At 37.8% G+C, this 13,337-nt stretch overlaps 1 non-coding gene across 1 annotated transcript; it reads left to right on the top strand.

Annotated features, from left to right (window-relative positions):
* The first annotated feature begins 11,544 nt into the window (after positions 1 to 11,544).
* On the top strand, positions 11,545 to 11,651 carry LOC127133973 (small nucleolar RNA R71). The gene has a single exon (XR_007807761.1). It is a non-coding gene; the product is annotated as a small nucleolar RNA R71 (small nucleolar RNA).
* Positions 11,652 to 13,337: the final 1,686 nt, after the last annotated feature.

Genomic DNA, 13,337 nt, shown 5'->3' with positions numbered 1-13,337 from the left:
GTTCAAATTTTGATCAAAGTTTAGATTCTGATATTCGAATCAAATATATCATCGGAATAAAAACTGATCAGAAGTAAATGTAAGAAACACACAGATTATTCTGGTTCCTCTCCTCAACTAAGAGTAGTCCAGTCCCCTTGCCTCAACAATAACTTTTCACTATAACCAAACGAGTTACAAATTGCTCAAGCACACTTGCAAGAGACTTCAATGCTCAATCAACCTAGAAAGAGACTTCTGCTCAAGCAACCTTGCAAGAGACTTCTTTCTCAAGCAAGCTAGAAAGAGACTTCCTTGCTCAAGTACACAGACAAGAGATTTCCTTGCTCAAGCACGCAGGCAAGAGACTTCATTTACTTTAAAAAAATAGTTTAGTAGAAAAGATAACTACTATACTTTGATACACAATCAGAAGTATAACAGTTGTACAACAATCACAAAGGTTTTTAACCTTTCTAAAATTTCTAAGATAAGCTAAGATAAGAAGTTTTATGATCTTAAGCAATTACAGTTACAAAATTAACAGCTTAGAGTTATGCCAAAAATATTATTATGTGTTGTGATGTTGTAACCTTCCTTTGAATCTTCAGCTTCCTTTTATAGAGGTAGACAAAGAGTCGTTGGAGGGTTTGAATATAACGAGCAAACTTAGTGAAGAGGTATGTCAAGAGAGATGTTAGAGAGAAGCATCTGGTTTGAAGCTTTGTCCACTTAATAAAGGCATAGTTGATCGCAACTTAGTATGTCTATCTAAATGGATAACTGCAAGTGCACAGTCGTATCGCGTAGTTTTAACAAGATATCGAACGCAAAGGACCAAAAATCAAACTATCGTTATCTAAAGTTACTATGTAAAGCTAAGGATAATGATTACTTTGTTTTTCTTAGATTAATTAAGAGAGACTGGGAAATAAAATTTAACCGGAAATAATAATATAATTAAAATATTCAATTAAGAGGCATCGGTATGTAAATCACGTATTCTTCGAGGATTCGGTAAACAATTAACTTTAAAATAAGATAAATCACTTTTCAGTAGAAAATATCAAATTAAAAGACTTTGCCTCACACTCTCGTGTACTTGGCTCGGACTATACTCTTAAGCCAAAATGTTTTGCTCTCGCTCACCCACCTGAATTAAAAGTAACTTTGGAAATTGATAAATCCTAATTAATCCTAAAACGCTCTCGATGTGTTTAGGATTAATGCCTAGAACACACTATCCAGTTAAAATCTCAAACTCTCGCTCTGTTGATTTATAACCTTATTGACTTTTCACTCTCGTGCAAAAACCTTTTTAAATTAGAATTGAAAACCATATCCAGAAAAATAACTCATAAAAATTATCATTAATTATTATCGAATCCCGTCGGAACGAAGGTCCTTACATACCGATATCGAAAGGTTTAGCCGGACATGGTTTTAAACGTAATCATACAAATGTAATTGTTAAACATAAACATAATCAAAACAGATTTGGAAATTAAAGAGGAAAGTAAAGAATTAAGCAATTAAAAGAAACCTGATGAATAATAACAATTGGATTTACCTTCGGAGGATTCTTCAATTACAAATAATAACTGGAAAATTACAACGATGTCGGCACGATTGATCCAAGCGACTTGTAAAAGTAAAAAAAATGGTGCAATAGCCTCCCGATGTGGAAGAACTATCACTATTTAGAGTGTTTCTGCTTAAAACTAAAAATCAAATTAGACGATGAAAAACTACGATCCATTTTTCTTCTGATTCAACCTTTTTATATTGGTGAAGTAGGGTTGAACTTCCCTAAATTCGTGTGGAAGTAGTGGAAAGGAAATAGGGAGCATCTTGACCATGTTCTGTGCAGTTGCTGGAAAACAGCATTGCATGCCCATGGCGAACGCCACAGGGTCATGCCAAACTCCATGGTACTTAAACTCTGAAGAGACATGGAAAGGGTCGTGGCAAACGTCACAAGCCTAGAAGTTGCATTTTCAGCATTTTCTTCTTTTCTTCCTTTTTTCTTTGTTTCTTCTCTTTTCTTTACTTCTTTCTCACACATGAGTTTTGCATCAACAAATACATGAAACAGGGCACCAACATCAGTATAATACAACAAAACATACACAAAATCATACTAAAATGCATGCGAATCGAGTAAAATAAATGGTATAGTTTCATGTTATCAAACTCCCCCATACTTGAACCTTTGCTTGTCCTCAAGCAAATGCTACACTCGTGATATGAAAATTCGGATACTCATAGCATGTATATCCATGAAAAAACACATAAATAACAATTAATCATTCTAAAGCTACAAACTTTGCTTTGGTTATAATTGCTTAACCAGGTACTAATCGGTACACTAAGGATATCGTAATAACGATATTCCGCAATTATGGTCATGAGTCTCCCTACATGCAAACAAATCTAAATGATGTCATTATATCTCAAACTTGTCAACTCACCTTTTATTTTTTTGTTCAAGTGCGATCAATATTAAGCTTGTTATCTTTCACACTTATAGTAGGAAGATCTGTTAGTGACTTTGGTCTTTCTTTTACTTTCGGTTTCCCGATTCGGGGGTTGATTATGGCATCTAAGTGGTTTAAGCCCTCTCTCAAATTGTAATCACGGGGGATCAGACCGTAGTCCGCCCTACCAAGTTTAGTGCTAAATACCATTAAACCAACTACGATTGGTATTTTTAATTCATATTTCATTCAATATCAGTTTTTTTCTTTTTTCTTTTATTCTTTGGACCAAACACTTATTTGCATCAATCTTCTACGTAAAGCATGACCAAGATGGTACTGACCGCCTGAACTATTTCATTAGGTAAGGATACAAGGTTTTGGACATAATGAATATTCAAATTAATTCACATGTTTAGGAGACTCAAGGCTTTAAAACGGTACCGATCTTGCGCACAAATTTCCCATGATTTTACAATCAAACCTCAATGTCATTTGTAACTTAGAACTTTATAATTGTGAAATGATTTTCATGAAAGATTTTTTTTTGTTATGGCTTAAGAAACGGGAAGATCAATAAATAGTGGAAATCATGCATAAAGACTCGACAACACATGCATTGACACAATTAACACTAAACAATTAAATAAAAATGGAAATGGATTAAAAAATAAATCTACCTAAGAAAGTTGTAAATAAAAGCGATAAATTTCCTCCCCCACACTTAAACCGAACATTATCCCCAATGTTTCGATAAAAGAAGGAAAAGGAAGATAGAACCTGGATGGAATGCTCAATGACGGCCTCAGCCTCGTGCTCGTCCATACATACCATGCTGAAGAGGTGGTATACATACGTGTTTCATGTACTCCAGCAGGTCCTTAGTACCAACACGCATGCCCTGTATTTCTTTAATCAAGGCCGATAAGTTTTGCTCCCTACTTCCTACATGGCCGTGTTGCTTCTCCTGTATCTGCTGGATCTGTGCCATCATGTCGACCTGATGTCTCTATATATCTCGCAACAAATGGTCACATTTGGCATCTACATCGTTACGGTGTCGTAGCTCACAGAGGGCATCATCAAGTGCGGTCCTGATGCCGACATAATCACATTCCTCTTGGGACTGCTGTCGGGGAGAGGTACTTGCAAAAGAGTTATAAGAGCCAGGTGCGGTGTGTGCACGTGTATGTATGTCAGAAACAGCGGGAGCACCTTGCTCCATCTCATCATATTCAATATCGGTATGACCACCTTGGTTATCCCGCACAAATATGTCATTAGGGGCAGGATGACCGGGTTCAGGGGCGGTCATATTAGAAAGCCAATTGTTCCTACTACGCACATTTGTGTGTGTGTGGCAGGGTAAGATGATACTCTTAATCTCACGGTTGCCAACCATGAGAGAGTATATGTCGTCCCGCCTAGCCTTAATTAAGCGTTGGGCTCGACAGGAATCATATCCAAGGAGGGTGTCGGTAGAGGCTGCAAAGTTGCAAGCTCACTATCTAAGCCTAGTACGCGGGCTATGGAGGTAACTAGACCTATTATACAAAAAGGGGTGGCCCCTCTTGCGCAAAGCAACCACAAATGATCCAGCATGAAAGGAGTCACATTGACTCGTGTCGAGGCGAATGCGGCGTGTAAAAACAAAAGCTCTTTGGAATTCACCCTACCGTTGTTTATTCTATCATAAATTGTGTTGGCTAATATGCGATGCACATATCATTTGGTCGGGTTCTGGATATGTGAAGCTTTTAGCCCTTCCCAATGGGAAGTCCTCTCACTTGTCAATTATTCCCAAAAATGGAGCGCTTCATACTGCCATTCTTCTTCCAAGGGACAGGCATAACTATACCATCCCCATGGGGAAAATGCAGCATGTCCCCAAGATTATCTTGACTCAATTTGCAATCCCTATTAAACATTCTAAACCTCACCGTGTCGGAAGAGTATTGATCTACCATAGGTGTATAGTAAGTGAAAGAACTTAAAAATTCCAAAGTCAGCCTCTCATAGGTAGCATCATTTAACGAACAGAAATGCGTTAAATATAGTCTATCTAGTATCCATCATACACTACAGAATAGTCCTAACTTATGTAAGCAAGTTTTGTCGACATACCTTGTTGGAGTTATTGAGCGTTTGTAGAACATCAAGTACCTCCCCTTTTGTAATTCTCCAACTTCATCTTCACTGAAGACGAGGTTTGACAAGTCTGCCGCTGGCCTTCTTGTTCTAGCTTGGACTCTTGGAGGCATGATGTGTGTGTGAAGAATAATTTTAGAATGGGGTTCAAATGTGATTTTTCAATGTGGTTGAATTTGGGTGATGAGAGTTTAAATAAGTGAAATAAAGAGGGGATTTGAAAGGTTGAAGATGAAAGGTGTTGGTGGGGAGTGGTTAAGGTGGGTTAATGGGTTTTGGAAGTTGAAAAAGTGGGAAATATGGGGTTGTGCGTTTAAAATCGCGTTTTTGTGATTCTGAGGTTTGAGGCGAACGTCGTAGGGTTGTGGCGAACGCCACAAACCTTAAATATCGATATTTCATTTTAGCTGCGTGGCGAACGCCATGAGGGTTGTGGCGAACGCCACAAGCTTCAAAAACATAAATTTTTTGTTTGTTTTGTGATTCAGGAAAGTAAATTAAAATGCATAAAATGATATCAAATAATTCAATATAAAATAATACATGATAAAAAGTAAAATAAAATAAAATGACATTAATAAAAATATAAAATATTCGCTATGTTTTATGTCGATAGTACGACACAATAATAATAATAATAATAATAATAATAATAATAATAATAATAATAATAATAATAATAATAAAATCAACGAAGAATCATAAAATAAAAGTCTTGAAAGGAAATACCAAATAGAAAGCATGAAATGGTATCCTCTCTCACACTTACACAAAGCGATGTCTACAGTGCTTCAGTATCAGGAAGGAATATGGAAAAAAAGTTTTGCATATCAGCCACTACGATGATCGGTAGGATTGGTAACAGGGAGCCTGGAATACACCACTTGGTGAAGATGACCAAATTGTTTGTTAGCAATGTTCATAAAGTCGTAAAGGTTTTGGCGTATGGTAATAACATCAGCTCTTATAGCAACGACTTTGGTCCGAAGGGTTTCCAGTTCCAGATTATGGTTGTTACTAGAAGTGGCATGAGAAACGGAAGCAAGCGTAGGTGTATAAGAGAGAGGGGGAGGACTACGAAATTCATAAATAAGAGGTGTTATAGGAGGTGAATGTGACTCACCCTGGCCTTCTAAATCATAAAGCCAGTTGTTACGGGCGTGTACACTAGTTCGCTCAATGTTGGGCAAGGTGAAGTGGTGAACTACCTCATGTCTGATTAATAGCTAGAACTCCCTAGGTCAAAGGTTTCTTATTAATCTTCTATTAAAACAAAAGGTAACGTTCATTGGTCGGGTGCCTCCTAGAGGGGTTATACGGGAGAGTGTTATTCTTAGGGATAAGATTGCAGCAATCATGGTGACTTGTCCCCCAATCAGGATGGGACCATGAGTAGCATGGGCAATCCTATTTAGGTTTGAGAGCATTAATATTACAACATTAACTGGCATGGATCGAAAAACACAGAAAAAGATGAATAATTCATCTCTAGACACATTGGTACTGCTTTCCGGTTTTCCAAAAAGGGTGTAAGCTAAGATCATATGGAAATAGCGAATAACAGGGTTATGGATTTGGGAGGAGTATCTAGAATCGGGTTCAGTTTGTGTCTCTCTAGAAATCTTGGTCCATAAATAGTCAAGTTCATGGGTTATAGATGCATCCTCTTGTGCTATAGTGAAAACGTCGGGTCCGTTAGGAAATCCTAACAGATCAGCCATTTCATGATGGTTAAAATTATAAGTGTACCCAAATAGCCTAAAGGACACTCGTCCTCTATTGAATCCCCTCCCTTGGTTAGGGTCATAGAGAAAGGATCTTAGGATTTCTAGTGTTAGCTTGTGGTACATTGAAAATCTCTTCCTAGTAAAGCTTTCCCACCCTAGTTGGTTGAACATAAAGTTGATGCTCTCCCCTATACCTAAGGTAGCCATGGTATGTCCATCAGGGTATTTCGGCAGTGCCACCTCTCTCTGAAAAAGAGTTTCATAATGTTGCCATTGTGCCATGTTTCTAAAAGTAACAACCATATTTTCTATGTTCTCCATTCTTAAAGTTAGTATTAGTAGCCTGAAAGGAGACATGAAAAGAATTAGTACTGATCAAAACAAGTAATCCACTTATTGGGGGATTAGTAATTAGTAATCGTGGGTTACCTCCCACATAACACTTTGTTTAATATCGTCAGCTCGACACAGAGTAACAAATCATTAACTAGTTGAGATAGTTAGGGGCTCGCCTAGCCTTAGACTAGTATAAAAATCTTTATTGTTAACACAATGATAGTGTTTCAGACGATGTCCGTTCACGACAAAGGCTTGATTAAATTTACCTTTTATTTCTATAGCTCCATTTTGAAACACTTTGGTGACTTTAAAAGGGCCAGACCACCTAGAACGTAATTTTCCTAGAAAAAGTCGTAGTTGGAAGTTAAATAGTAGGACTAAATCCCCCCCGTTAAACTCTCTCCTTGAGATACATTTATCGTGCCATTTTTTTTTGTTAGTTATAGATTTTGGAATTCTCGTAGGCGTCCAATATCAGTTCCTCGAGTTCATGTATCTCTAAGACTTGTTTTTCACCTGCGGTTGCATAATCCATGTTTAGGGCCTTAACGGCCCAATAAGCTTTATGCTTTAATTCAACCGAGAGGTAGCAAGACTTACCATATATTAATTTAAATGGTGTGGTTCATATGGGAGTCTTATAGGTTGCACGATATGCCCATAGAGCTTCGTGAAGCTTGAAGGACCAATCTTTCCTAGAGGTCTCAACTGGTTTTCTCTAATATTTTTTTTATTTCCCTATTGGAAATTTTGACCTGTCCATTTGTTTGTGGATGGTAGGGTGTTGCTATTCGGTTTCTAACTCCATATCTAAGTAATAATTTCTCGAAGATTTTGGAAATGAAGTGGGAGCCTTCGTCACTAATGACGAGTCTCGTTATACCGAATTTAGGAAATACTTGATTCTTAAAGAGCATTATCAGAACTCGCGCATCGTTTGTAGGTTAAGTTATTACTTCGATCCATTTTGACACATAGTCTACGGCGACGAGTATGTATTTGTTACCAAAAGAGGATGGGAATGGTCCCATGAAGTCAATGCCCCACACATCGAAAACTTTTACTTTCAAGATACCTTTTAGAGGCATATCATCGCGTCTAGAGATGTTCCCAGTGCGTTGGCACCGGTCGCAACGTATAACTGTGGAGTGGATATCTTTCCTCAGATTAGGCCAAAAGAAGTCAGATTGTAATATTTTTGCGCAAGTTTTCGATGTGCTAGCATGTCCCCCATAGGGTGCAGCATGGCAATGATGTATGATGTTGTTGACTTCCTCCTCTGGGACGCATCCCAGTAGTAGTATTTCAAGTCGTGGAAGAATTTATTCTTCTGCTGGTAAGTTAGCTCTGGAGGAAGTACTTCGGCTGCTAGGTAGTTGACAAAGTCAGCGTACCACGACGCGGTAGTTTTAGTAATTATGGCTTCCACAACCTTATTAGTTTCTATGTCTTTATAGGTTAAAGGGTACTCAGTTGTGTTACTCTCGATTTGAGCTATAAACTGATCATATAGGAAAATATCCTTGATTGGTTGTTGCTCAATTTTCATATTCTCAAGTCTAGACAGGTGTTCAAGCAACAACGTTCTCAGTTCCCTTCTTGTCTTTGATCTCCAAGTCGAATTCTTGCAGGAGAAGAATCCATCTTAAGAGTCTTGGTTTGGCGTCTTTTTTATTCAATAGATACCTGATTGCGGCGTGATCAGTATAGATAATTATTTTAGCTCCCACTAAGTAGGAACGACATTTATCTAAAACGAAAACGACAGCTAGGAGCTCCTTTTTAGTTGTGGCATAGTTCATTTATGCTTGTTCCAAGGTTCTACTTACGTAATAGATCGCATGAAGCTTTTTATCAGTTCTCTGACCCAAGACCGTGCCTATAGCATAATCACTCGCGTCACACATTATCTCAAAAGGTCTGCTCCAATTAGGTGGTTGCATGATGGGCGCAATTATTAGGGCGTTTTTCAATAATTTGAACGCCTCCAGACATTTTTCGTCAAAGACGAATTCCGCGTCTTTCATTAATAAGTAGGTTAATGGTTTTGTTATCCTTAATAAAACCGGCGTATCCTAAAAAGATTTGTATTTCTCTAACAGTTTTCGGGGGTTGAAGGTTTTCTATAACCTCTATTTTCGCTTTGTCGACCTCAATCCCTCTATTGGGCACTATGTGCCTAAGTATTATCCCTTGTATAACCATGGAGTGGAATTTCTCTTAATTTAGCATGAGATTAATCTTCACACATCTATAAGTACCATTTCTAGGTTTTTTAGACAACCTTCTAAACTCTACCCACAAACAGAAAATCATCCATAAACACCTTTATGATGTCATCTATATAGTCTGTGAAAATTGACATCATGCATCTTTGAAATGTTGCGGGAGCATTACAAAATCCAAACGACATCCGTCTATAGGCAAATGTACCATAAGGACATGTGAAAGTTGTCTTTTCATGGTCATCAGGATGGATGGGAATTTGAAAGAATCCTGAGTAACCATCCAGATAGCAAAAATGAGAGTGCTTAGCTAATCGTTCCAACATTTGATCGATAAAAGGTAAGAGGAAGTGATCCTTACGAGTGGCTTTATTTAATTTTCTATAATCAATGCACATCCTCCATCTAGTTACTACATGTTTAGCTACAATCTCGCCCTTTTCATTATCAAAAACGATAACACCACCTTTCTTAGGTACTACATGTACTGAGCTGACCCATTTACTGCCAGATATGGGATATATAACATCTACCTCTAATAACTTCAACACTTCTTTTCTTACAACATCGCTCATAATCGGGTTTATTCGCCTCTGGTGTTCTCTAGAGGTTTTCGATTCTTCTTCTTGCATAATGTGATGCATGCATAGAGAGGGACTAATTCCTTTTAAGTCTGAGATGTTGTAGCCTAAGGCATTAGGGTATTTGCTTAGGATATGTAATAGTTTTTCAGTTTCTATTTGTCCTAAATCGGCGTTGACTATTACTGGTTGCTCAAGCTCTGTGTCCATGAATTCATATCTCAGATTCTTCGGTAGTGTTTTAAGTTCTATAGATGGTTTCTTCGGGCATGGCATTGGATTTGGAGTTAATGCTAGACATTCCCTTAAACTCTCATCTACGGTTGATTCTTTGTATTGGTCATCCTCAAGAATGGGTGGTTATGGGGTTTTTAGGATTTCAGTATCCTCGGATGGTTCCATTTTTATTTCTTTTATACAGTCATCAATGATGTCCATAAAATAATATGTGCCGTCTATGGCAGGTGCTTTCATAAATTGCGATAAAATGAATTCAATCTTCTCCTCTCACACTTCGAAAGTCATTTTTCCTCGTTTCACGTCTATAATGGCACCGGCAGTTGCTAGGAAGGGTCTTCCTAGGATGATTGGGATGTTAGAATCTTCTTTGATGTCCATTTTTATGAAATCGGTAGGGATGAAGAATTGACCAACTCGGACGAGAATGTTCTCTAGCATTCCTATGGGATACTTAACTGAACGATCTGCTAGTTGGAGAGACATTCTCGTTGGTTTTAACTCTCACAATTTGAGTCTTTCGCAGATGGAAAAGGGCATCAAACTCACACTATCTCCTAAATCGCAGAGGGCTATGTCTATTACAAACTTCCCTATCACACAGGGTATGGAAAAACTGCCAGGATCTTTTAGTTTAGGTGGCATGTTATTCTGGATGATCGCACTACACTCTGTGTTAAGTGTCACTGTCTCATCATCCTCAAGTTTCTTATTGTTAAATTAGATTTCTCTTAGGAACTTGGAATATGAGGGCATCTATGTAATAGCTTCGGTGAAGGGGATAGTAATATTAAGCTATTTCAAGAGTTCGACGAACTTTCTGAATTGCCCTTCAGTTTTGGACTTAGCTAGTCTTTGAGGGTAAGGAATGGTGGTTTATATGGTGGTGGAGGCACGTATCGTCTCGCCTTCTCAACTTCCTCTTTGGTTTCATCTTTTTCCTCTGGTTTATGAGGTTGGCCATTCTTCTGAGTCATCGGCGGAATTTGTGTTATGGGATCAACTGGTTCGTCTAACTCCGTCCCACTCCGCAATGTGATAGCATTAGCTTGACCTTTCGGGTTAGGTTGAGGTTGACCCGGGAAAGTTCTAGCTGGAGCTGCGGTAGTTTCCTGTTGCTGGGCTACTTGAGAAATTTGAGTTTCCAACATTTTGTAATTAGTAGCCAAAGCATCTACTTTAGTTGCTAATTGTTTCACTAATCATGAGATATGGATGTTCTGGTTCATTAACTCCTTATTTTGTTGCGTTTGATATGCAACAAAGTTTTCTATCATTTACTCGATATTAGATTTTCTAGGCGTTTGAGGAGCGGCTTGAGGTGCGCTCTGAGTTGGCTTCTGGTAACCAGGAGGTGGTTGATTTGGAGCATACAAGGCGTTATTATTCTTATAAGAGAAGTTAGGATGGTTTTTCCAACCTGGGTTGTAAGTATTGGAGTACGGGTTTCCTTGAGCATAGTTTAAGTGGTCAGGTGCGATGCCTACTAGTAATTGGCATTCAGAAACTTTGTGTCCAGGTACTCCACATATATCGCAGCTTGGAGCTACGACAACCACGGTGGCCGCGAGAGTTATGGTTAAACTTTCAATATTTTGAGTTAGGGCATCTACCTTAGCATTGACGTGATCTATGCCACTGACTTTGTACATACCTCCTTTTGGTTGAGGTTTCTCTATAGAACTGTGCTCCCGTCCCCAATATTTCAATGAGTTGATAAGCCTCTTCATATGGTTTGTCCATTATAGTGCCGCCAACTACAGCGTCTAAGTTTAATTTGGTGTTATAGGAGAGACCACGATAGAAGGTGTGGATAATAAGCCATGGTTCAAGCCCATGGTGCGGGCAAATTCTTAGCATATCCTTATATCTCTCCCACGCTTCAAAAAGTGATTTGTTATCTTTTTGCCTAAATTCGTTGATTTGGCTTCTTAGAATATTTGTTTTACTAGGTGGGAAATATCTAGCTAAGAAGACCTTCTTTAATTCGTCCCATGTAGTTATGGAATTAGACAGTAAAGACTACAACCACGCTCTAGCTCTGTCTCTTAAAAAAGGGAAAAAGACTTAATCGTATTGCTTCGGAATTAACACCATTAACTTTTACCGTATCTGCATATTATACAAATACTGAAAGATGGAGATTTGGGTCGTCTGTAGGACTGCCAGAGAATTGGTTTTGTTGTACAACCTGTAACAAAGAAGGTTTCAACTCGAAATCATTTTGGTCGATGGCAGGGGCAGCAATGTTGTTGTGTGGTTCATCCTGAGATGGGGCAGCATAGTCCCTTAAAGGGCAGTTAGCGGGGGCGTCCATATCTGGTTCGGGTATATTAGAATCATGAAGGTTGTACTTTAAACAGAATTGTTTAAGTCGGCGTCTTAGTCTAATATAACGCTTGACTTCGTTTATCGGTTGTTCTAACTCGTCTTCTTGTGAGCGAGTGTTTGGCATGCAACCGAAACAAATAAAAAGGAAAATAGTTGCCTTAGTCTATACCGTGCAACAGTGGAGTTATGATATTGACTTAATTGGTCCCCGGAAATGGCACCAAAAACTTGATCACGACTTAGTATGCCTATCGAAATGGCTAACTGCAAGTGCACAGTCGTATCGTGTAGTTTTAAAAAGATATTGAACCCAAATGACCAAAAATCAAACTATCGTTATCTAAAGTTACTATGTAAAGATAAGGCTAATGATTACTTTGTTTTTCTTAGATGGATTAAGAGAGATTGGGAAATAAAATTTAACCGAAAATAATAATATAATTAAAATATTCAATTAAGAGGCATCGGTATGTAAATCACGTCATTCTTCAAGGATTCGGTAAAAAATTAACTTTAAAATAAGGTAAATCACTTTTCAGTAGAAAATATCAAATTAAAAGACTTTTTCTCACACTCTCGTGTTCTTGGTTCGGGCTATACTCTTAAACCAAAATGTTTTCCTCTCGCTCACCCACTTGAATTAAATGTAATTTTTGGAAATTGTTAAATTCTAATTAATCCTAAAGCGCTCTCGTTGCGTTTATGATTAATGCCTAGAAACCACTCTCCAGTTAAAATCTCAAACTCTCACTCTGTTGATTTATAACCTTATTGACTTTTCACTCTCGTGTAAAAACCTTTTGAAATTAGAATTGAAAACCATATCCAGAAAAATAACTCATAAAAATTATCATTAATTATTACCGAATCCCATCGGATCGACGATCCTTACATATCGATGTCGAAAGGTTTAGCCGGACATGATTTTAAACGTAATCATACAGATGTAACTTTTAAACATAAACATAATCAAAATTCAGAATTGGAAATTAAAGCGGAAAGTAGAGAATTAAGCAATTAAAAGAAACCTGATGAATAATAACAATTGGATTAACCTTCAAAGTATTCTTCAAGTACAAATAATAACTGGAAAATTACAATGATGTCGGCAGCTTGATCCAAGCAACTTGTAAAATTAAAAACAATGGTGCAATAGCCTCCCGATGTGGAAGAACTATCACTATTTAGAGTGTTTCTGCTTAAAACTAAAAATCAAATTACACAATGAAAAACTTGGATCCATTTTTCTTCTGTTTCAACCTTTTTATATTGTTCAAGTAGGGATGAACTTCC

This window comes from Lathyrus oleraceus, chromosome 3 (genome assembly GCF_024323335.1).
Source record: "Lathyrus oleraceus cultivar Zhongwan6 chromosome 3, CAAS_Psat_ZW6_1.0, whole genome shotgun sequence".
Taxonomy (NCBI): domain Eukaryota; kingdom Viridiplantae; phylum Streptophyta; class Magnoliopsida; order Fabales; family Fabaceae; genus Lathyrus; species Lathyrus oleraceus.
This window is presented reverse-complemented; position numbering and strand designations above follow the sequence as displayed.